This window comes from Triturus cristatus, chromosome 2_2, assembly GCF_964204655.1.
Source record: "Triturus cristatus chromosome 2_2, aTriCri1.1, whole genome shotgun sequence".
Lineage (NCBI taxonomy): Eukaryota > Metazoa > Chordata > Amphibia > Caudata > Salamandridae > Triturus > Triturus cristatus.
The window spans coordinates 917,088,234-917,110,815 of record NC_140582.1 but is presented as its reverse complement, the minus strand read 5'-3'; positions in this window follow the sequence as shown (position 1 = coordinate 917,110,815).

The following is a 22,582-nucleotide window of genomic DNA, read 5'->3' as shown; positions in this document are numbered from 1 at the left end:
ACAAACGCCTGTCTATGATTTCATTATTACAGTTGAAATGTGTAATCTCTAATAACTGTAATAATGAAACACGTCATTACAGTTGAGTTGGGGCATCAATAACCTGCTGCACCGCAGGTCATTTTAGGAAATATAAAGTATCTCTGCATGTTTCATAACATTCAGAGCTACACAATTCTATTTTTACTCTTCATGTCTGCAACTATACTATCTCTTTCATTTGAAGGAGAAAGACACCAAGGGGTCCATTACAACTGCAACGGAGCACGGGACCGACCGCCGATGTTGCAGCGGTCCCGCAATGCAAATTATGATGCGCCCGCCACACTGGCAGGCGCATCCAGGGCCTTTTACATTGCGGGTGGATCTGCTGGCTGCAGCCCCGCCCGCAATCAATCAATCAATCAATCAATGAATTTATAAAGCGCGCTACTCACCCGTAGGGTCTCAAGGCGCTGGGGGAGGGGGATCCGATTCTGCTCGAAGAGCCAGTTCTTGAGCTGTTTCCTGAAGGAGAGATGGTTCTGGGTCAGTCTTAGGTGGGTGGGGAGGGAGTTCCATGTCTTGGCCGCCAGGTAGGAGAAGGATCTTCCTCCGGCGGTGGTCTTGCGGATGCGCGGGATGGTGGCGAGGGCGAGGCTGGCGGAGCGGAGGTGGCGGGTGGGTGTGTAGAATGTGAGGCGGTTGTTGAGGTATGTGGGTCCCATGTCGTGGAGAGCCTTGTGTGTGTGGGTGAGGAGTCTGAACGTGATCCTCTTGCTGATGGGGAGCCAGTGCAGGTCTCTTAGCTGGGGAGAGATGTGGCTGAAGCGGGGGGTGTCCAGGATAAGTCGTGCAGAGGCGTTCTGTATGCGCTGGAGTCTTTTCTGTAGTTTAGCTGTGGTTCCAGCGTAGAGGGTGTTTCCGTAGTCCAGTCGGCTGGTGACGAGGGCCTGGGTGACCGTCTTCCTGGTGTCGGTGGTGATCCACCGGAAGATCTTTCGGAGCATGCGCAGGGTGTTGAAGCAGGATGACGAGACAGCGTTGACTTGCTTGGTCACCGTGAGGGAGGAGTCCAGGATGAAGCCCAGGTTGCGAGCATGGTCCGTTGGCTTTGGAGCGGAGCCCAGGGCAGGAGGCCACCAGGAGTCGTCCCAGGTGGAGGGGGATGTTCCCAGGATGAGGACTTCCGTCTTATCTGAGTTCAGTTTCAGCCGGCTGAGCTTCATCCATTCCGCGACGTCTTTCATTCCTTCCTGGAGGTTGACTCTGGCTGTAGCGGGGTCATTGGTGAGGGAGAGGATCAGCTGGGTGTCGTCAGCGTAGGAGATGATGTTGAGGTTGTGTTGGTGTGCGATGGCTGTGAGGGGGCTCATGTAGACATTGAAGAGGGTGGGGCTGAGCGAGGATCCTTGCGGGACGCCGCAGATGACTTCGGTGGCCACGGACCGGAACGGGGGAAGGCGGACTCTCTGGGTTCTGCCGGCGAGGAACGAGATGATCCATTCCAAGGCCTTTCCTTGGATTCCGATGTTGCTGAGGCGCTGTATCAGGGTGCGGTGGCATACGGTGTCGAAGGCTGCCGAGAGGTCCAGGAGGATGAGGGCAGCTGTTTCCCCGTTGTCGAGCAGGGACCTGATGTCGTCGGTGGCTGCGATGAGGGCGGTCTCGGTGCTGTGGTTTGCTTGGAAGCCGGATTGCGAGGGGTCGAGGGATCCGTTGGTCTCGAGGAAGGCGGAGAGTTGTTTGTTGACGATCTTCTCGATGACTTTGGCCGGAAAGGGGAGGAGCGAGATGGGGTGGAAGTTCTTGAGGTCCGTGGGGTCCGCGGTGGGTTTCTTCAGGAGGGCGCTGAGCTCGGGGTGTTTCCAGCTCTCTGGGAAGGTGGCGGATGCGAAGGAGCTGTTGATGATGTTCTGGAGTTGGGGTGCGATGATGGGTTCGGCTTTGTTGAAGATGTGGTGTGGGCAGGGGTCGGTTGGGGAGCCGGAGTGGATGGTGTTCATCGTGTGGGTGGTATCTTCGGTGCTGACCGTCATCCAGGTGCGGAGGGTGGTGGTGGGGGCGCCAGATCGGTGGTAAGGTGCGCGGTCTGTGCACCAAAACTGTTGTGTATGTCGGCAATCTTGTGGTGAAAGAACGAGGCGAGTGAGTCGCAGAGGTCCTGCGAGGGTGTGATGTCGTTGTTGCAGGCGCTGGGGTTGGAGAGCTCTTTGACAATGCTGAAGAGTTCCTTGCTGTTGTGGGAGTTGTTGTCCAGTCGTTCTTTGAATGTGGTCCTTTTGGTGGTGCGGATCAGTTGGTGGTGTTTGCGGGTGGCGTTCTTGAGGGCTGTCATGTTTTCTGTAGTCTGGTTGTGGCGCCAGGCTTTCTCGAGGGTACGGCAGGTTTTCTTAGAGTTTTTGAGGTCGTTGGTGAACCAGGAGGCTTTCTTGCTGCCGTGTCTGCTGGGGGGGTTCTTCAGTGGTGCGAGGTCATCAGCGCAGTTGGTGAGCCACTGTGTGAGGTTGCGGGCTGCTTCGTTGGGGTCCGTCGTGTTGGTGGGGGGGTTCTGGCTGAGGGAGGTGGTGAGCTGGTCGGCGGTGATCTTGCTCCAGCTTCTGCGGGGAACCTGTTGAGGGTGGTTGTGGGTCGTGGTTCTCCTGAAGTTGAAGTGGACGCAGCTGTGGTCTGTCCAGTGCAGTCCGGTGGAGTGGCTGAAGGAGATGTGCTTGCTGGAGGAGAAGATGGGGTCAAGCTTGTGGCCGGCGATGTGGGTGGGGGTGTTCACCAGTTGCTTGAGTCCGAGGTTGGCGAGGTTGTCCAGCAGGGGGGCGGTGTTGCTGTCATTGTTGTTCTCCAGGTGGAAGTTGAGGTCTCCTAGGAGGATGTAGTCTGAGGAGGTAAGGGCGTGCGGGCTGTCGAAGTCTGTGATGGCTTCGCTGAATTGTGTGCGTGGTCCCTGTGGTCTGTAGACGGGGGTGCCTCTGAGGGTGGTCTTGGGGTCGGTGTGTATCTGGAAGTGAAGGTGTTCGGCGGCGGTGAGGGTGTCGTCGGAGTTGGTCGTGATTCGGATGGTGTTTCTGTGGACGATGGCGATGCCTCCTCCGGCTTGGCTGACGCGGTCCTTCCGGGCGATCTTGTAGCCATCCGGGATGGCTATGGCAATGTCGGGAGCTGAGGAGGCGTTCATCCATGTTTCTGTGAGGAAGGCGACGTCTGGTGATGTTGTGTCGAGAAGGTTCCAGAGTTCGACGGCGTGCCTGTGGATGGAACAGGTGTTGAGCAAGATGCACTTGAGGTGGTCGTTGCTGGAGCCTGGCTTGGTGGGTGTGGTGCAGGATCGGGTGCAGGTGAAGTCGCAGGCGTGGCAGGTGAATGCTCCGTGGGTGCGTTTCGGGTTGGCTTGGTGGCAGGCTGGCTGTCGGCCGGTGTTGAGTGCGTGGAGGGTGGCGGCGTCGTATCTCTGTCGGGTTGGCTGGCTCCAGCCGGGTCCAGGGGTTCTGGCGCTGGGCGCGGTCCAGGCGTGGACGGGCGTAGACAGGTTTGCCTTTGGCGCACCTTCGGCGCGCCCGCTGCGCGTGGCCACTGCGCTTACGCGCGGTCCCGCCATATATGGCAAAGTGGGAGGGAGGAGCAGCTGGGAGGTGGGAGCGGGGCGGCGAATGGAGAGCGGGTGCCAAGAGAAGGGGGTGGGGCCACAGGAGAGCAGCAACGGGGAGCGGAAGGGGGTGGAAAGAGCGGGAATACGGAGCGGGAGAGCGAGGGCAAGCCTGGGCAAGCCTGGGCAAGCCTGGAGAGCAGGGGCCTTAAGGAGAGGCGGCAGCAAGAGAGGCCAAGAAGGCAGCAGCAGCAGAATCTGGGCACACGGGGGCCGTGCGGAGTGGAGTGACCGGGTCAATGTGTAAGGATTGTGCACAGCATTGCCATGCACTACATGGCGGGCACCATGTGGTGCCTGCCACGTAGTGCATTGCAATGAGGGAGGGGTACCATAGGTACCCCCCATGTGCACCCCTCAGCCCCTCAAAACCCTGGGGGCCCTCAACGGGCCTCCAACATTGAGGACTGCATGGGTTTCCATGGCAGCATCGCCGCCATGGAAATGACAATTTCCTCTCACATCATAATATGAATGGCGGTGTCTGCCAGACACCGCCACCGTATTGTGTCCCTTTTCCGTCGGGTTGACAGTTTGAATGGCGGAAAAGCGGCGGACGGTCTTCCCGTCCATCGCGGTGCCCCCCGCCATACTAATAGGGACATTTGGCTTGCGGATCGCCACTGCCGGGCTGCCTGCCATGGTAATAGGCCCCTAAGAAATTAAACAGCTTGAGGGTATTGCGATGGTGTAACGATGTATTATAAGGAATAAAATGCCTTCTGCTGCATGTTAAAAGGATATTTCAAACCACTTTCGAGTTCCTTGATCTTATAAAGGAACTCAGACTTCAGCCTACTTTATGTTCTGACCCAGAAGACACTACACAATGTACATACTTTGTAAAAAAAAATGTTTAGTGTATATTTTTTACTTATTTAGTACCATCAGTAAATACTCTTATCTCATATAAATAGTGATTTCACAATATTTGCCATGTCAGTTCATGAACAAGTTATGTATGCTGCTGATGAGCAGCGGATGCGCGCAGCCGGCACGCCAAAGATAAGCCCGTCTGGACCGTGCATAGTGCCGGTGCCCCTGGTGGTTTCTTGATCCAACCCCTTAGGGTTTATACATTTTCTAAAGACTTACTCCTAGAACTTAACTCAGGCAGGACTTGCAATGGCCTGGCCTTATCTTCTGAGGGCTGTAATAGGTCAGTGTCTTGTCACGAATGTAACATGAGCCTTGTTAACCTGAAAGTTAATATCCTTCATACACTCGATGGAAAGGTTGCTACTGATACCAATCAGTGCGCCCTTAGAAATGCAGGTTCTCTAATGAAGCATGCTTCAGAGTTCGCAGAAGTTTTAGAAGCTCAGCGCCTAGACATAGAATTTATTACAGAATCCTGGGCTGGCGCAGCGGCCGGATCGGACCTGGTCATAGCTGTCCCTCCAGGTTTCCTTAGTCACAGAATAGACAGGATAGGAAAAAAACGGGGAGGTATTATTAAAATATACCGCCAGTTCTTCACAAGCTCCTTCACTGAACATGCTAACCCGAAAGATGTAGAGGTGCTACCCTTTAAATTTTAGCTGTCAAAACATTATTCCTTTAATGGAATACTTTTGTACCGGCCCCTAGGGACCTGTTCTGGTTTCTTTTCCACTCTCTCTCAGTTTTTAGATTTACAAATAGATTCACCAGATTTTACAATTCTAGGTGATTTTAATATGCACTTAGAAAATTCTGACAACACGGACGCGGCATGTCTCACTGACATGCCGCTTAGTCTCGGGTTAGAACAGCGGGTAAATAAACCCATGCATCAGGCAGGCCACCTACTTGATGGTATCTTTTCTGACTGCCCGTATTTGTCTACATCAACAGTCCTACCCTTGCTATGGTCTGATCATTGAGCAGTTATTTTTATTATTATAGTAGTTCACTTGTATACACCTCAGAATAAAATTCATCCAGTAAGGCTGTCACGTAATTGGCATCTAATAAAGGTTTAGAACTAGACACTATATTATCAGAAATACAGCCTTGCAGAGCAGCTAACCTATATCAGGGTTGGCTGGAGAACACCACAGAAAAAATCGCACCGATCAAATCCCTTAGGAAAAAACGGGACACCCCCTCTGAACCTTGGTTCACAGGAAACCTAAGACTGCTTCAACAAGCATGTCAGAGGTAGGAAAGAAAATGGAGGCGTCATTATGAGCACTTGAAAAAAATAGTTATAAGCTTATCTTAGCCTCATACAAAAAGTTTATTTTTAAATAAAAATCCAAATACTTCACTCAGAAGATAGAAGCGGCCAAAAATTCTACAAAGAAACTTTTTGCAACTGTCAAACAGCTATCTAAACCTCCCGAAAAGGGGTTTCAGCGAATGGATCAAATCTTTTGTAATTCACTGCCCTCCTTTTTTCAAGATAAGGGCAAGTCGGTTTTTAATCTTTTTCCTCTAATCTTTTTACTGATCATAACGACTCCCAAATTAAAATTAATGAATGTCACAGTGACTCCCAAACTAATAATAATGACTGTAAGGTCCATTTAACCTCTATTGCTGAACTTTCCCAAGACCAAACTAAAACCATCCTCCTGCAAACTAAGTCAGGCTCTATGCAAATAAAATTTGTAAATTTGATACTTGTATAGCGCACTACTCACCCGCAAGGGTCTCAAGGCGCTTGTACGAATACCGCTGTGGAACCCATCCTGGCTTTCCCTGTGAGGCGTCCAATCCTGGGCACCCCCAAGGTGGAGGCCAGGCATCCTTCGCGTTGTGGGGGCCGTTGTGGAGATTAAGCAAGCTATTGCAGGATCCTTGCCCACCGAAAACCAGTCATTTAGTAGCTGATACTATTTCAGACCACCTAACAGACATTTTTAATCTTATGATTAGGTCAGGAAAATTCCCTAGTGTCTAGAAGATAGCTCACATTCTCCCTTTAATCAAAAAAGCGAGCCTAAATCCTTTAGATCCTGGGAACTACCATCCCATTTCCAGCTTGCCCCTTCCGGCGAAAATAATTGAAAAAACTCTTCACTCACATTTGACAGCTTTCATCGAGGACCAGAGCCACTTAGACCCTTGCCAATTTGGATTTAGGAAACATCACAGCACAAAATTGGCTTTGATAAGTGCCTCGGAACAGATTAGATGGACACTGGATGTAGGGGGTAGTGCAGTGCTGGTCATATTAGACCTCTCAGCAGCATTTGATACTGTAAACCACCAGATCCTGCTTAATGGACTGGAAGAAATCGGGGTAAAAGATAAAGCCCTTGCTTTAGTTAAATAATTTCTGTCAGACCGAATCCAGTTTGTTGCAGCTGATAATTTCAAATCCCCATCCTTCTCTCTCTCTTGCGGCATCCCCCAGGGTTTGGTCTTTGCCCAACCCTTTTTAACATCTATGTGGCACCTTTGTCCAAACTCATTAGACAATTTTGGTTCTCTGCAGTTACCTATGCAGATGACACACAATTAGTGATCTCCGTTTCATCTAATATCTTAGAGACAGCAAAGCGCTTTTACAACTGTATGTAAGAGATCGGAAAATGGATGGCCCTAAACTGCTTAAAGTTGAATTCAGGCAAGCCTGAGGTGCTGCTCTTTGGGAAGGATACTTCCTTCTGGTCCCAAGACTGGTGGCCCCTGAACTTGGACAACTTCCGCCACCAGTGACGAAGGTAAAAAATCTTGGCGTTATCTTTGACAACCATCTCACCTTCGAAGGGCATGTGAATACAACCACGTCTGCCTCCTTCTTTACGATTAAACTCTTACGGAATATCCTTCCTTTCATTCCGAAGGACCTGCAAAAAGCAGTAATTTCTGCTTCAATACTTTCAAAAATTGACTATGCAAATGCTCTTGTTGTAAATATAAGAAAAAAAGGTCTAAATAAGCTGCAGGTCCTACAGAACTCAGCCGCTCACCTGTTACTAGGCATTTCCAAAGAGAATCAGTCTGAGCTGCCCTTCCGCTTCTCCATTCGTTACCTATTGAGAAGTGTACAGTTTAAGGCCCTCTGCATTGCTTTCAGGGCTCTTCATATGGAAGGCCCACAAGTTTTTAAGCTTTGGTTTCATTGGTGTTTTCCGCCATGATCCCTTCGCTCAGAAACAGCATGCAATATTATTGTTCCCAGAGTAAAAAGAGTAAAATGGGGAGGGAGAAGTTTTATTGGCGGCACCTCCCATCTCTGGAACAGCCTCCCCTTATTCCTGAAAAGGGAAACAGACCTTCTCTCCTTTAGGAAAAAATTAAAAACCTGTCTTTTCAATCTCTAGGAGTCTCTAAAGTTTGGCCAGTCTCATAACCCGGTACTGCCCAGTTTGCAAGCTTGCGCGCCTAGACACCTCAGGGTCGTAGTGAGAGTTTATTATACATTTTCATTTAATTTCATTCATTTCATTTCATTCATTATGACACATATTTAACAAACACATACACATGGATACTTTATCCCCCCACCCTGCACGCTCATAAGTACATCAAACACACCTATCATACCATCCAGCATACCATATCCCAGCACCTCCACACATACACAGAAAAAAGTATGAGGGAAAAAGGGGTTCTGTTTCGGCAGTTGTGGTGTTGTGGGCTGGGAACACTCTTAAATATGGTCAACGCATGTTTCGGTGTGAAAATTACTTTCATCCAAGCACCTTCTCCAGGACCACGCAGGTTGAGAATGCTTCAAAATGTGGATAAGGGGAGGGGGGCAATCTATGAAGGAACATAAAAATGAACGGTCAGAGCAAACAAGGAGGGTGCTTCTTACATTTCAGTGTAGGGCATTCCATTATTGAGGCTCATTGCGAGAGATATGCAAAAAAGTAATTTACAGCACCTGTTAGCCACAATTGACCTTGTCTAAAAGAAGAAAAGATGGAACTGCTTAGACCCAGTGTTACCACACATGTGAAAAGTCTAAGGCCCCCTGCTGACAATAATGCCACGTGCAGAGTCTTACATAAGGGTGGTTCAAAAGTCAAAATGAAAAGTGCTGAAGAAGTAGATAAGTACAACAAACCCACATGCTTACATTCAATTACCTAGCCCATGTGAAATAAATAACTCCACCATCAGACATCTAAAATGCAGAACAACACTCACACTGCTGTACCAAACTGTGAAGATCGGCGCATATAAATTCTCCCTACTTCCACGGACAGAGTAAATCCACAGTCGCACGCACATACACTCATCATACGCTAGGGCCCATCACACTGAAATTCACACTATTACTCTATCCACACTGAATATAGGAGAGAAACCTAAACCAATCTGCATCTAAAACGAGGTCAATGCGACCATAAAGATATTGTCCTGAGTCATGATTTTAAACATAGGAAATACATTCGAAACTCAATAAATGACAAAGAAATAACCACCCGACACTGGAATTCAAACAAATGGTTGTTTATCTAAATTAGTTCAAATGAAAGTCAATCAATAGCAAGATCATTATTCTCATAGTTACCTATTCTAGCTAAATGGGTCAGGACAGGTCTCTCGGTAAAGTCTCTCGAGCTGCCGTCCTCAGCATAGGTTCAGGAAGAAGTGGCCTCAAAAATCCCGATGCAATGACACAGACCCTCTCTAGTCTAGTATATTTATAACAAAACTAACGGAATAAAAGTTACAAACAAATTCTGAATGTTCGTTGAGCCGCTGAGCAGAGCGAGCAGGAAAGGATGTCACTTGGTAACATTTAGAAAACCTCCGCTCAGAAAAAATCACAAAAATAAAAACACGGAAAAAGGAAACTCGAGTTTGCGAGTGATACATTTATGAATGCTCTTCCTTGGTACCCTAGCAGAGCCACCGCAGATTTATCTTTGTTCATTGTGGCTTCATTCTTCTCCAAGGACAATTGGAAGCATGCCCAGAGCTGCTGTCCTCACGGAAACTTTTAACTCAGACAGCGGCTGTGGTCAGGTGACTTTCAACCATGTTCAGCAAGGCCTCTCGTCACATCTCAATCACTCGAGCGCAGGCTGTAAATAGCAGCCATCTTGGTTTAGGCCAAAACGGACCATCCTAATTAAAAGAAACACAAAACAACATTACCACATCATAATGATTATACAGTGTTAACTCCCACTAATACCCTTATGTGTATGTAATTACCTAGCCGTCTGCAACACAAAGAAGCATTAGCACACGTTATTTTAAAAGCGCAAACTCAAAACAAATAGCACTTTTGCGATACTCATTTAATCAAATTGCACATATTATTAAGCCACATATATGCATTCCCACGTGTAGTTTCTCTCATTAGTAATGTTGATTAATTAAGACCTTCAACAAAACAAATAATTAATGATTATAAATTAGTAATTTTAATCATAACATATAGACAAAACTGAAGCTTAAAACTCGATAAATTTTCAACAGAAAACTCTGCTCCAGCAATCCCCCCTTTGGTGATATATTATCACCACAAAAACCAACCCAAAAAAAAAATGTTGTCCCAATTTTTAGGAAAAATTGAAAATGTCTTTTATGACACAACATTAAGACACAACATTAAACACCAGACTCTCTCACATCATCCCTCTTTGACTCCAAGTAAACACTCTCCCTCAATTCTTCTAATTCTATTTCTTGTGGATCTCTCCTTGACCTCTTTTGTTTCTTTTCAGTATTTCCTCTAATTATTCTCTTTTTCCCTCCCCTGTTTTTACAACACAAACACCCCAATCTTAGTAACAATAAAGCAACAATTACACATGTCAATGGAAATAATATTTTACCAATAATGGTACTACCTATTTTAGCAATAAAACTCTTAACAGCAACTATCTTATTAGCTATTTTAGTCCAAATACTTTCAGCTTCCAGTGGTACTAATTCCTCATGCAAATCAATAATATTTTTGATATAGACCTTCAGATCTTTGCTTTCGTCAGGAATGTAAGTGCAACAATGTTGAACTTTCAGCATTCCACAAACTCCACCCTCCTTGGCCAATAGAATATCAAGGGCAAGTCGATTTTGCATAGACATGGCACGTACGGCAATCATCTCCGTATTTACCAAAAGAAACCCTCCAGCGGTACTTGTCGATAAGCGATCCACCACTGTTGACAGTTTCCGAATCCCATATGCATTTAAAGAAATTCCCACTGCTGGAATTAAAGCCCCAAAAATATCACCTACGATTTCTAACCAAGTTTCTCTCTTAAAACGTGTTAGTAAATTAATGTGTTCTACATCTTCTATCCTATCTATATGAAAAATCTTTGGAAAGACCAGGCCCACATAACACGTGCCATACCAATGGTCAGGCAACTTGTAATAAGCCTTGTTCCAACAAACGTAATACACTCCTGGGAAAACTGGATCTTCTCCACCTTTAAAACCCCATCCTGTTGCAATGAAGTATGTATCATGACACTCACTAGTCCCAACAAAATACCTATCATATTGGGATTTCTTTCTGGTAATGCATAATTTACCCTTCTGTGGTGCATCTAAAGCCAAAGTTGGACTGGCCCCATTCCTCAATTCCTTTCCCATCTCAATATCCCAAATTGTCTCACTCACTTTATATTTCCCTGCCTTTTTATGCATGCTCATTCTCCTTTCCTCTACCATGTTTAGGAAAGCCTTCTCCTCTTCTTTCAAGCTGCAAGTTAAATTGTTTCTAAAAATGTAATCTAATGTTAATTCTTCGTTCTCAATAAAAATCTCACCAAAAATGTTAGCTTCTTTAGCTGGATTCAGCTCTTTGTTCATAGGCAATTGCCCAAAAATATTATCTTTGTTAGACATCCCATAATCTATTTTCCCTAACAAATAGAAAACACTACTTAGCACACTACATGAAATTCCATACGTAGCTGGTAAATGGTGATAAGTAACACCCTCTGAAACGGATGCAGGTAATTGCATACAAACGTAGCAATCCCTAACTTCCATTGTCTTTACGTATTCGTACAACAACTTTGAAAAAACATTGCTAGAAAAATCATTAATTGACCTATCTTTATGTATGTAAATGTTACTAATTCTAGTTGGAACTACTTTCTGTGAACTCTTCTCTACATTCGTCACATTCTCAGTATGTATTCCAAAAATACCTATTGTAACTCTAAAAGTAAGTAATAAAGCTAGTACACCCCATAATAGCATTAATAATCCAGTACAGCAGCAGCACATTCTACACCATCTTTTCAAGAAGGCACGTCTACTTTGATTATTCTCTGTGTTAGCCATTTTACTACTTTGGCAGTGTCTTTTGACTTAGCCTCTTCTACTCCACTACTGAAACACTAGAACACTAGATTATTTCAAACAGCTAATTTCAGATTTTCTCTTTTCACTTTTCTCCAAGTGACTCCTTCAGTTCACTCAGTTTGGATTTTCATCACTTTTCACTTCTTCTTCAGCAACATCGAATTGTATCAGATCTTCAACAACATCCTGAGCATCCGACTCTTCTCCAATGTCAGTCAAGATAACTTTCAGGATTCCAACAGTTTTCTCCTCAACCACTTCTCGTACGGTCCCCTCTGGATTTCCTTGACTTTCTGCCTCTTCACCTTCAGACAGTGCCACATACGTCCATTCCGGTGATCTATATTTCTGGTTAGGTTTTCTGATTCTCTTGATCTCCTCTGGTTCTTTTGTGACCTTTTGTTTTTCATCTTTTGCTTGATTCTGACTCGACACCTCGTTCACCTGTTCAGCTTTTGATGAATTTGCTCGTGTCAGTCTGTACCTCAGTCTCTTTATCCTGTTAGGCCAAAGATCTCCTCTTACAACCCTCTTTGGTCTCACTTCTTTATTATTCCTTTCTCCAATCCAAGTTCTCTTTCTCAGAACTCGACCCTCTGATTTCTCATTTTCACTCTCATCCGATTCTGTCTCATTTGCCTCTTGTTCTTCAACAATTTTCTTTCGCTCCACAGTCTTTTCCACCACCGATTGAGATTTCCCTAATTCTGTCCCTCCTCGGGTCTCCGACACGCAATCTTCTTGCTGTCTACTTGTCCCTTCACCTAGCTTATCAGGAATGTTCCCTACACCTCCTCGGGGGTCTTCCGCAATCTGTCCCTCTCTAACTTCTTCTGACCCTGCTTCTTCAGGTGTAATCTCAAGTGGATTTTCAACCTCCTCATCTGATTCAGGTGTAGTCTCTGTGGAACTGCTCTTTTCTCTTCTTTCTTCTCCACTGCTTGTTGGAACTTCAGGCACTTTTACAGAATCTGATCTCTCCTCTGAGACTCTCAATGTTTCTCTTGAAGCCTCTCTTGGAGAAAGAATCACCTGACTCTCTTTGTCCTTCACCACTTTCAGGATTCTTTCTTCTTCTCACTGGTTCAGTTTCTGCATCATCACTGGAATCTGACTCTTCAAAATACTCTTTACCAGTCCCATCCTTTGGATTTGGAACTCTCAGAGTATGACTTGCATGCACCCAGGTTTTCACACCAGCACACTTTACTGCAGTTGTCGTAGTCAGAATAACTTGTCTCGGCCTTCCCCACCTTGGAACCAAGCAATTTCTTCTTCTGTGCACCTTAATCCTCACCCAGTCCCCTGGACTTAGATCATGGGCTTGCTTCTTCTCAAGTGTGGTAGCGTCTTCTCCAACCTGGTGAAACACAGAATGAACTGCGTCAGCCAGGCCTTTACAGTAATCCAAAATCATGTCATCAGTTATTGTCATCAACTTGTTGACAGGCACAAATGCATGTCTCATCGCACGTCCCATTAATATTTCGTGCGGACTCAAACCTGTGGTTCTATCTGGAGTAGACCTAATAGTCATCAGCACTAGAGGCAAGACATCAGGCCATTTCATTCCAGTGGCTAAACACATCTTACCAATTCGGTTTTTTATTGTGCCATTCATCTGTTCAACGACGCCAGAAGCCTCTGGTCTGTATGCACAATGTAGCTTCTGCTGTATGCTCAATGCTTCACAAATTAAACCCATGAGCTCATTGTAGAAGTGTCCACCTCCGTCAGACTCAATTGTCACTGGGAACCCGTACCTAGGAATCAACTCTCTTAACAGTAACTTTGCAACTGTTATTCCATCATTTCTCCTAGTTGGATAGGCCTCCACCCATCTTGAGAACAAACAGACTACCACTAGAACATACCTCAATCTGTTCACTTGGGGCATTTCAATGAAATCTATTTGCATTCTGGTAAAAGGACCTCCTTCTCTGCCTATTGTTCCTAGACTCACCACTGTCTTTTTTCCAGTATTGAACTGCTGACAAATCAAACATCTCTGACAAATGCTCTCTGCAATTAACCTGAACTTTGCATTGTACCAGGTTTGCTTGAATGACCTAATCATTGCATCCCTCCCCAGATGTCCCTGGCCATGATACATTCTTGCCATTGTCGACAGCATGGAATTGGGCATGACTGGTCTACCATCTCTATAGATCCAAACATGATCTGTCTCTCTTGGGGCACAACTTGCCTTGATCCAATCTCTCATTTCCTCATCTCCTGCCTCATCCTGCAACTGTTTCACTTCATCCCACGTTTCTAGGACATTAGTAAACATCACAGAACAAAAAGACATTTCCTTTTCTCGTGCCCTATTAATCGAATGATTGTTCTTTGCACAATTCTGTGCTATGTCATTGGCAAAACGATTACCATGAGTAACAAAATCATCTCCTTGTCCATGAGCAGCACACTTCACAACTGCTAACTCTTTGGGCAGCTGTATCGCCTCAAGCAACTTTCCAATCACTTCAGCATTCTTTATTGTAGTCCCACTCGACGTCAAGAAACCTCTCTGTAGCCAAAGCTGGCCAAAATCATGAACGACTCCAAATCAGTACTGACTATCAGTCATCACAGTCACTCTCAGATTTCTCCCAATTTTGCAAGCTTTCATCAATGCCACCAATTCAGCCACTTGAGCAGATCTTACTCCTTTCAAAGGCGAAGCTTCCATAACTTCTGAAACCTTGCACACCGCATATGCTGCACTCAGCACACCATCATCAGTCCTTAGACATGATCCATCCACAAACAGCACATGATCACTCTCATGCAATGGCAAATCTCTTATGTCTGCTCTAGGTTTTGTGCAGTAGTCAAGCACATCCAAACAATCATGATCAACATCATCTCCCACATTCACATTGTCAGCATCTGGTAACAACGTTGCTGGATTCACATTCACACATCTCTCAAGAGTCACATTTGATGCTCCCAGAATGATATTCTCATATTTAGTCAACCAACTATGTGACATGTACTGAGTCCTGCTTCTTGTCAAAAGAATAGCCACATCATGAGGTACGAATACCCTTACAGGATATCCCATTATTATACCCTCACTCTGTTCCAAACTTCTGCATGTAGCAGCTACTGCTTTCAGGCAACCTGGCAAACCCACAGCTACGGGGTCAAGTGTCGATGAGAAGTACGCAATCGGCCTTCTCAGTTGTCCATGTTTCTGAATTAACACTGAAAGTGCACATCCATTTCTCTCACTGCAATACAACTCAAACTCTTTCTCATAGTCTGGCATTCCCAAAGCAGGGGCTTCACACATTCTGCTCTTCAACTCCTCAAATGCTGCCATTTGTTCCCCATCCAGTTCCAATGGGTCTCTCACCTCACTTTTGGTCAATTTAATCAGTGGCTTTGCTATCAGGGAGAAATTACTTATCCACTGACGACAATAACCCACCATCCCCAGAAACATCCTCACTTCTCTCTGGGTCATTGGGGCTCTCATTCCTCTGATAATTTTGATCCTGTCATCAGTCACTTTTCTCAGACCCTTTTCAATATTGTGTCCAAGATAATGCACCTCTTTTTTGCAAAATTGCAATTTGGCTGGAGATACCTTTAACCCTCCATCTGCCAGATGATTCAGTAAAGCTATGGTATCTACTTCACAAGCTTCACGTGTCTTCGATGCCACAAGTAAGTCATCAATATACTGCACTAGTACTGAGCTTTCAGGCATGATCAAACTCTCCAATGATTTTTTCAACAACTGATTGAATATCGTAGGACTCTCTTTATACCCCTGTAGGATACGACACCATGCTAAAATACGCTGTCCAAACCGAAATGCAAAAATCGGCTGGCTATCATGATGCAATGGAATTGAAAAGAAAGCATGACACAAATCAATCACTGTGTACCACTCAGCATCATGAGGAATCTGATACAAAATCACTGAAGGATTTGGCACAATGGGACAACATGCCACCACAATTTTGTTAACCTTTCTCAAATCTTGTACAATCCTGAACTTTCCATTAGGTTTCTTTAGCCCCATTATTGGTGAATTACACGGGCTACTCAGTAACCCTCTTAAAACACCCTGTTGAATCATCTTGTCAATTATAGGAGTTATTCCCTCAATTATCTCCGGTGTCAATCTGTACTGAGGAATATTAGGATAAACAATCCCCTCTTTCACTGAAATCTTCACTGGATCTACATTATTCATCAATCCCACATCTTCTCCAGTAAAATCCCAAACTGCTGTTTTCACTGTGTGTCTCAACTCTTGAGGCAAATCATCTGGGTTAAACACTGCATATGTACCAACAATCTCACTCTCTCTATTATCTAGAGTCATCCGGTACAAAACATCCTCATCTGGTGTCTCAAAAGCTATTCCATCGGGAGTACAAAAAATTGTACAATTCATCTTGCACAATAGGTCCCTACCTAACAAGTTCACTGGACTAGTGTCACAGACTACAAACCTGTGCATGTCTGAAAATTTCCCTATTATTACCCTTACTGGTTCGGTAAGACGAGTCTTAATCTGTGTATTGGCTACACCAACCACTTGGATTGCTTCGTCCGAGAGAGGAAGATTTCTAATATCTGCTGACCTGACAGTTGATCTCGTCGCTCCTGTGTCTACCAAAAAAGTAACACTCTCCCCATTTATTTTCCCATCTACAAATGGTCCTGCCTGGTCTATTTCTAGAGTTGCACCAAGTATGCACTCTTCCTCCTCTCTTCGGCACCGTCAATAGTCCCCTTCAGACTCACTCCCCTCATTCTTTAACCAGTACTGCTGTACCAGGTTAGAACGTCTCAGTTTGTTTACCTGCTCATCATTGTAGAATCCTGAGTCCTGGTTATACTTTTGGGACCCTCTATTCTGCGGCAAGGGCGGTTTTGGCTCTTGACTCTGCTGTCTGACAACCTTCTGCTGTTGCTGCTGATGATTACACCCCTCGTTCTGCACCTGTTGATTCAAGGGTTTATTCTCATTACTCACTAACGGTGGATTGGTACACTCGGATCTCCAATGCCCCAATTGTCCACAGTTGTGACAAGGGAACTTTTTCTTTGCTTCTTCTAGATTCCCCTTTCCCTTTCCTGCATATCTGGGCCTATTTCCTGGATTATTTGCCTGTTCCACCAACTGTGCTTCTTGTCTCTCAGCAACTTTCACCTGTGCTTTCTCTTTCAGCTTTCTCTGTTTTGCCTCAATCTCATCACTGAAGTACTTTGCATGTCTCAAGATTTCATCAATCTTTTTACTCTGCCAATCAACTGTGTGCTCACGTATTCTTTCACTGATTTCAGGTCTCAAGCCATATACAAATCTGTATACAAAATGACTCAAATCCTTATCACCCAGGTGTTCATCTCCACTGAACTGTTTAAAAGCCAGTATCAGCCTTTCGTAAAAAGCATGAACTGATTATTTTGCTTCCTGATGTGTTCGATCTATCTTAACCCAGTCTGTCTCTTTCGGGGGTACCTTATTTTTCAGGAACACAATAACCTGCTCGTACTTCTTCACGACCTCTGGATCTGGTGCTCCCGTTTTCGGATCTCTTGGATACTCCTTAGCAGGCCAATCTACAACTATTTTACACTCTGCCCACAAGTCTGCTGGAACAATTATATCAAACAGACTATTCAGGTCAATCCACAGCACTTTTGAGAATTTCACAAACCTGTCTACCTGCCTATACCACTCGACGGGCTTTTCTCTCAGTCGAGGAAAATCATTCGTAAATGACAAAATATCCTGTCTAGTCCACGGGACATGTACATATCCTCCTCCAGGAATCTCTCTCATAGGATAAGCATCCACTGTTTTTTCCTTTTCTCTCATGGGAAAAGTTGAGTAAGTCCTATCCACTGAATCTTCCCTTTTCTTGTACCATCTATCCTTCCATTTTTCCACATCACCCCATTTTCACAATAAGGCAATCATTTCCTTAATCTGTCCTGTTCTGCCAGCACCATTTAGATTCTCAATATCTTTGTCGGAGAAATCCACCCTGTAAGGCTTCTGCAAAGCTTTCACCTTATCCATGTCAACTCCTTGTTCACTCGCTATTGCCCTTAACCTGTCATGTGTACTCTTAGCCCTCCAGGTGATACTCTTGCACATGAATAACAACTCTCCATCATGATGGTTTTTCAGTATATCGGTAGGAATTGTTCCTGCAATAAGCTCCTCCAATTCTATGCGCAACCTGGCTACATCAATTGCCTGTGAATCTTTATCCTTCTTTTGAAGAACTTTCAACCAATCATTCAAATCTACAGCTGTTATTTCAGTAGACTTTTTCACTGCACCCACTTGTTCTGCCATTCTCTGTGGTTCCAAAATCGTTCCTCCCAAACAACCAGTATTCAATCCTGAATTAGGCTGTACATCTAATCCTCCACTACAGGTGTCATGTCTCGACTGCCTCAAATTATTTTCACCCGTCCTCATTCTTGATTCCTCCAAAGTACAAGTACCAACCAAACCATTTCCAACATAAGGAACTGTCAAACCATTTTCACCCATTCTTTGCTTATCAAAAATAGGCACAACCGGACCTATGGTTACAGGCACTGTAACAGCTTCCAGATTTTTCGTCAGCTCTCTAATTTTCTCAGTCAGCTCAGATGTCGTTCTGGCTAATTCTCTTGTTTTCTCGTCACTGACTCGATTCTCTCTCTCCCGCTCTCTCTCTCTCTCCCTTTCCGTGAAAGAGCTACCACTTTTCAGATCAGGTGTCACAACCTCAGTTTTAATAATTCGCAAAGTATCTCTTATTGGAGTAACAACTGGCGTGCTCTCTTCTGGTTCTGGTCTATATGGAGGTGGTCTCTTGTAAATCATGAAGAAAAAGGGGTGTGTAGTACACGCACTGCCTAATGGTTCGTCGATTGTTTGTAATTTGTTTCGTGCTCCGGGGTATCGCTCTCCGAAATTGAGCGTGTGAAAACGTAGAGATGCACCCCCAAGACCGTGGGGTGTGTCCCCCAGGCACAGATGCTGTCCTCCCGTGGGGGTTTCAAATATTAATCGAAAGGATTAAGCTTGGATCTTCATCGTTTTGAAAAACTTTATTTGTTGTTTGAATTCATCGCCAGAAAGGTACATCCTTTGTACCCACTGCTGAAAGCAACCTTCTTGAACTTCACATCAGCTTCTTCAAACTCATGAGGAAACTCAGACTACGCCACTTTTTTGACAACATCGTGGCATCCACAAGGGAACAAGATGAAGATCCCCTAATGGGCTTACGTCTAAGAAACACATTCATGGCACCAGTTAGCCATAAATGCCTGGATCTATTTGAATCTGCAGTAAAAAACGACTTATCCAAACTTAGCTACAACAAAAAAAGATCAAAGCACAATAACCTTACCAATAAAGGGATGGGTATCCTAAAGACCATCGCACGCAAGTCAGACATAATCTGTACTAAAGTGGACAAAGGTGGAGCACTGGTGGTGCTCAATACCAACTACTACAATTCCCAAATATCAGCCCACGTCCAAGATCTTAACACATACATGAGATTGGAAACCAACCCCACGACACAATACAAAGAAATTCTACAGGTTATAGTGCAAGCAGCTGTTGACAACGGCACTATCAATGAGAAAGTCCAAAAATTTCTCATTCAACCTAACCCTAAAAGTCCAACAATTTTCATGGTACCCAAGATTCACAAGAATCCCACCAAACCTCCTTGTCGACCCATCGTTACCACTCGAGGAAGTCTTCACGAACTGGTTGGTAAATATCTAGACCATCAACTACAACCCAGTGTTAATTCCATGAAATCATTTCTCAAAGACACCACCGACTTCCTCATCAAACTCAATCAAGTGACCATAGCAGAAGACGAAAACATCACCTTATGGACAGTTGATGTGAATTCATTATATACTTCCATCCCTCACCAAATGGGTTTGGAAGCCATCGAACAAGCATTATTACAATCTAAGCATCCACACAACCTACAAGTCTTCTTAATGGAACTAATGCAATTCACCCTTCTGCACAGCTATTTTCAACACAACGACGAATGGTATCAACAACTAACGGGTACATCAATGGGAAATTCTGCCGCCCCAGCGTATGCCAACATCTTCATGAATCAATTCGAAGAAGACCACATCCTCACCATACCGACATGGACTAACCATCTAAAACTCTACCTCAGATTCATCGACGACATTTTCATCGTATGGAGTGGTCCGGTTCATATTCTCAAAAATCATCTCAATAACCTCAACCAAATTGATCAACGATTACAATTCACTTTCAACATCCATTCAGACACAATCACTTTCTTGGACGTCACCATCACCAAAACATCCATCGGATTTGAGACTGACCTTTACAGGAAAAGCACCGACAGGAACAATACCCTTCATTACCAAAGTTTTCATCCGCCACCTCTCAAGCAACACCTCCCATATTCTCAAATGCTTCGAGTAAAAAGAATTGTATCCAACCCCAATAAAACCATCGACCAACTCAACACTCTCACACAAAGATTCAAATCTCGTGGCTATCCTGATCAAGTACTACAAAAAGCGAAAGAAAGATCAAGCACCAAAAATCGTAATGAACTCCTTACGGTTCAAACCAAACCAACCAACAATCAAATTACAGTAGTATCTAAATATTCCACCATCAGTACAAGTTACAAACGGATAATTAAAAAACACTGGCAACTACTCAAACTGGAACAGGACTTTAACCACATCTTCGATGAGGAACCAATCTTTGCCTACACAAGAAACAAGAACATAGGCGAAATACTCAAACAACAAGACCAACCATTCCCGCATCCATCATTCAAAGGAACCATCCCCTGTTTGAACTGTAACAGTTGTAATAACATCATAAAAGGCGACCACATCACACATCCTATGAAAGGACATAAAATCAAAATCAAAACCACGGCAACCTGTGATACCTCCAATGTTATATACATGCTCAAATGCCCTTGTGGCAAAATATACGTTGGACAGACCGAAAGAAAAATGAAAATTAGACTCAACGAACACAAGTCCAACATCAGAACCAAACAGCAGAAATCATCAGTTGCCCAGCATTTCTTGGAAGCTGGACACAACATCAGCCAATTGAAATTCTGTATCCTAGAAACCGTCGCAAAAAAAGAAGGAAGAGACAACCATAACTTCTTGCTTAAGAGAGAAAACCATTGGATCTATTTTCTAAACTCCATGAAACCGGATGGCTTAAATGATCGCACAGAATTCTTATGCTATTTGTAACTGTACAATCAACACATTGGCCTTTATATGATTTAAACTCCCATGTATATTTAGCTTTAAATTCTATCAGATTGATCACAGAATAATCAATTGTCACATACCATTTGCCACTCACCACCTATTTATATTCTTGTTTAGAACTATTCGCAACATTTTCAAAACTGATGTTCCTGTTCTCACGTGTTACATTTCCCCAAAACAGTGACATGACGCAGTTCATAGTACTTTAAAGCACTTTTTTTCGCTTTACACTCCCATAAAGCTTTCCTTTAATTCACAATCTGTGATGACACCTCGGCCATCTTTCGTCTTTTTTCCTTCGTGGATCATTCTGCATTAACATCACCGGGTTAGTCTTTCCCCTTCACTTTAACAACACTACAATAGTCCTACCTCTATGCGCACTACTCCCCACCACGTCACACGCCTTCAGCGCTTTTTTTAACTTCCGCATTCGAACCTTTACCAGCACAACCTTTGCGTCAACGACCATACACGGACCCACACGGCGATGTTTCCCACACTCGGTAAGTGCATGTCTAAATGTCACGGTTCGGTTACTTTCACGTTTGTTAATTACCATATCACTTCTTGTAAACTCAGGCTCGTTCGTATCGTCTATCTCGGGACAGATTTCTTTGGAACCTACCCATACTAAGCTTTCTAATCACTCCGATACGACGCTGCACACATGTAGCCATTTACCCACGTATAAAAGCTTGTCATTTATACTCTCACGAATTACTCACCATATCTTTACCAACCCACTGCCTGTACCATACAGCTCACCTTTTCCGCGTCACACTGCATGGGTGATTACTAGACCTCGTACATAGCATTCATTATCCTCTTTATTGTTCCTAGATTTCCCCTGATGAAGGCTAATGCCGAAATGCATTGGGAGCACATAACAAATGTCATGATTATCGCAACGTGTTTGAAATAAACGTTCACGATGAATTCAAACAACAAATAAAGTTTTTCAAAACGATGAAGATCCAAGCTTAATCCTTTCGATTAATATTTGAAACCCCCACGGGAGGACAGCATCTGTGCCTGGGGGACACACCCCAAGGTCTTGGGGGTGCATCTCTACGTCTACTCTTGTAAATCATGTCATCTAAGACCTCATCCTCGTAATCATTAGCTCCATACCTTCTCACTTCTGCATCAGGCACCCTTTCTGTAGCCTTCCTCTCTTCCTTCTCATCAACTGTCCTCATAGGATATAATCCCTCTGACATACTAGCATCTCGCCATCTCCTCATCCGATCATGATGAGTTTCACGATCATATTTCCTCTCGAACATATACCTATAATTGCCTCCACTCCTCTGCTTTTCTCGCTCATGCACCTCATCTTCCCATTCCACCAACGCCTCGAACTGTGTCGGCCTTGGTCTAGGCTCTAGACACATCATTTTTTCCCGTAAATTTCTCAACACGGCCAAATTAAATGAACCATGTTCCGGG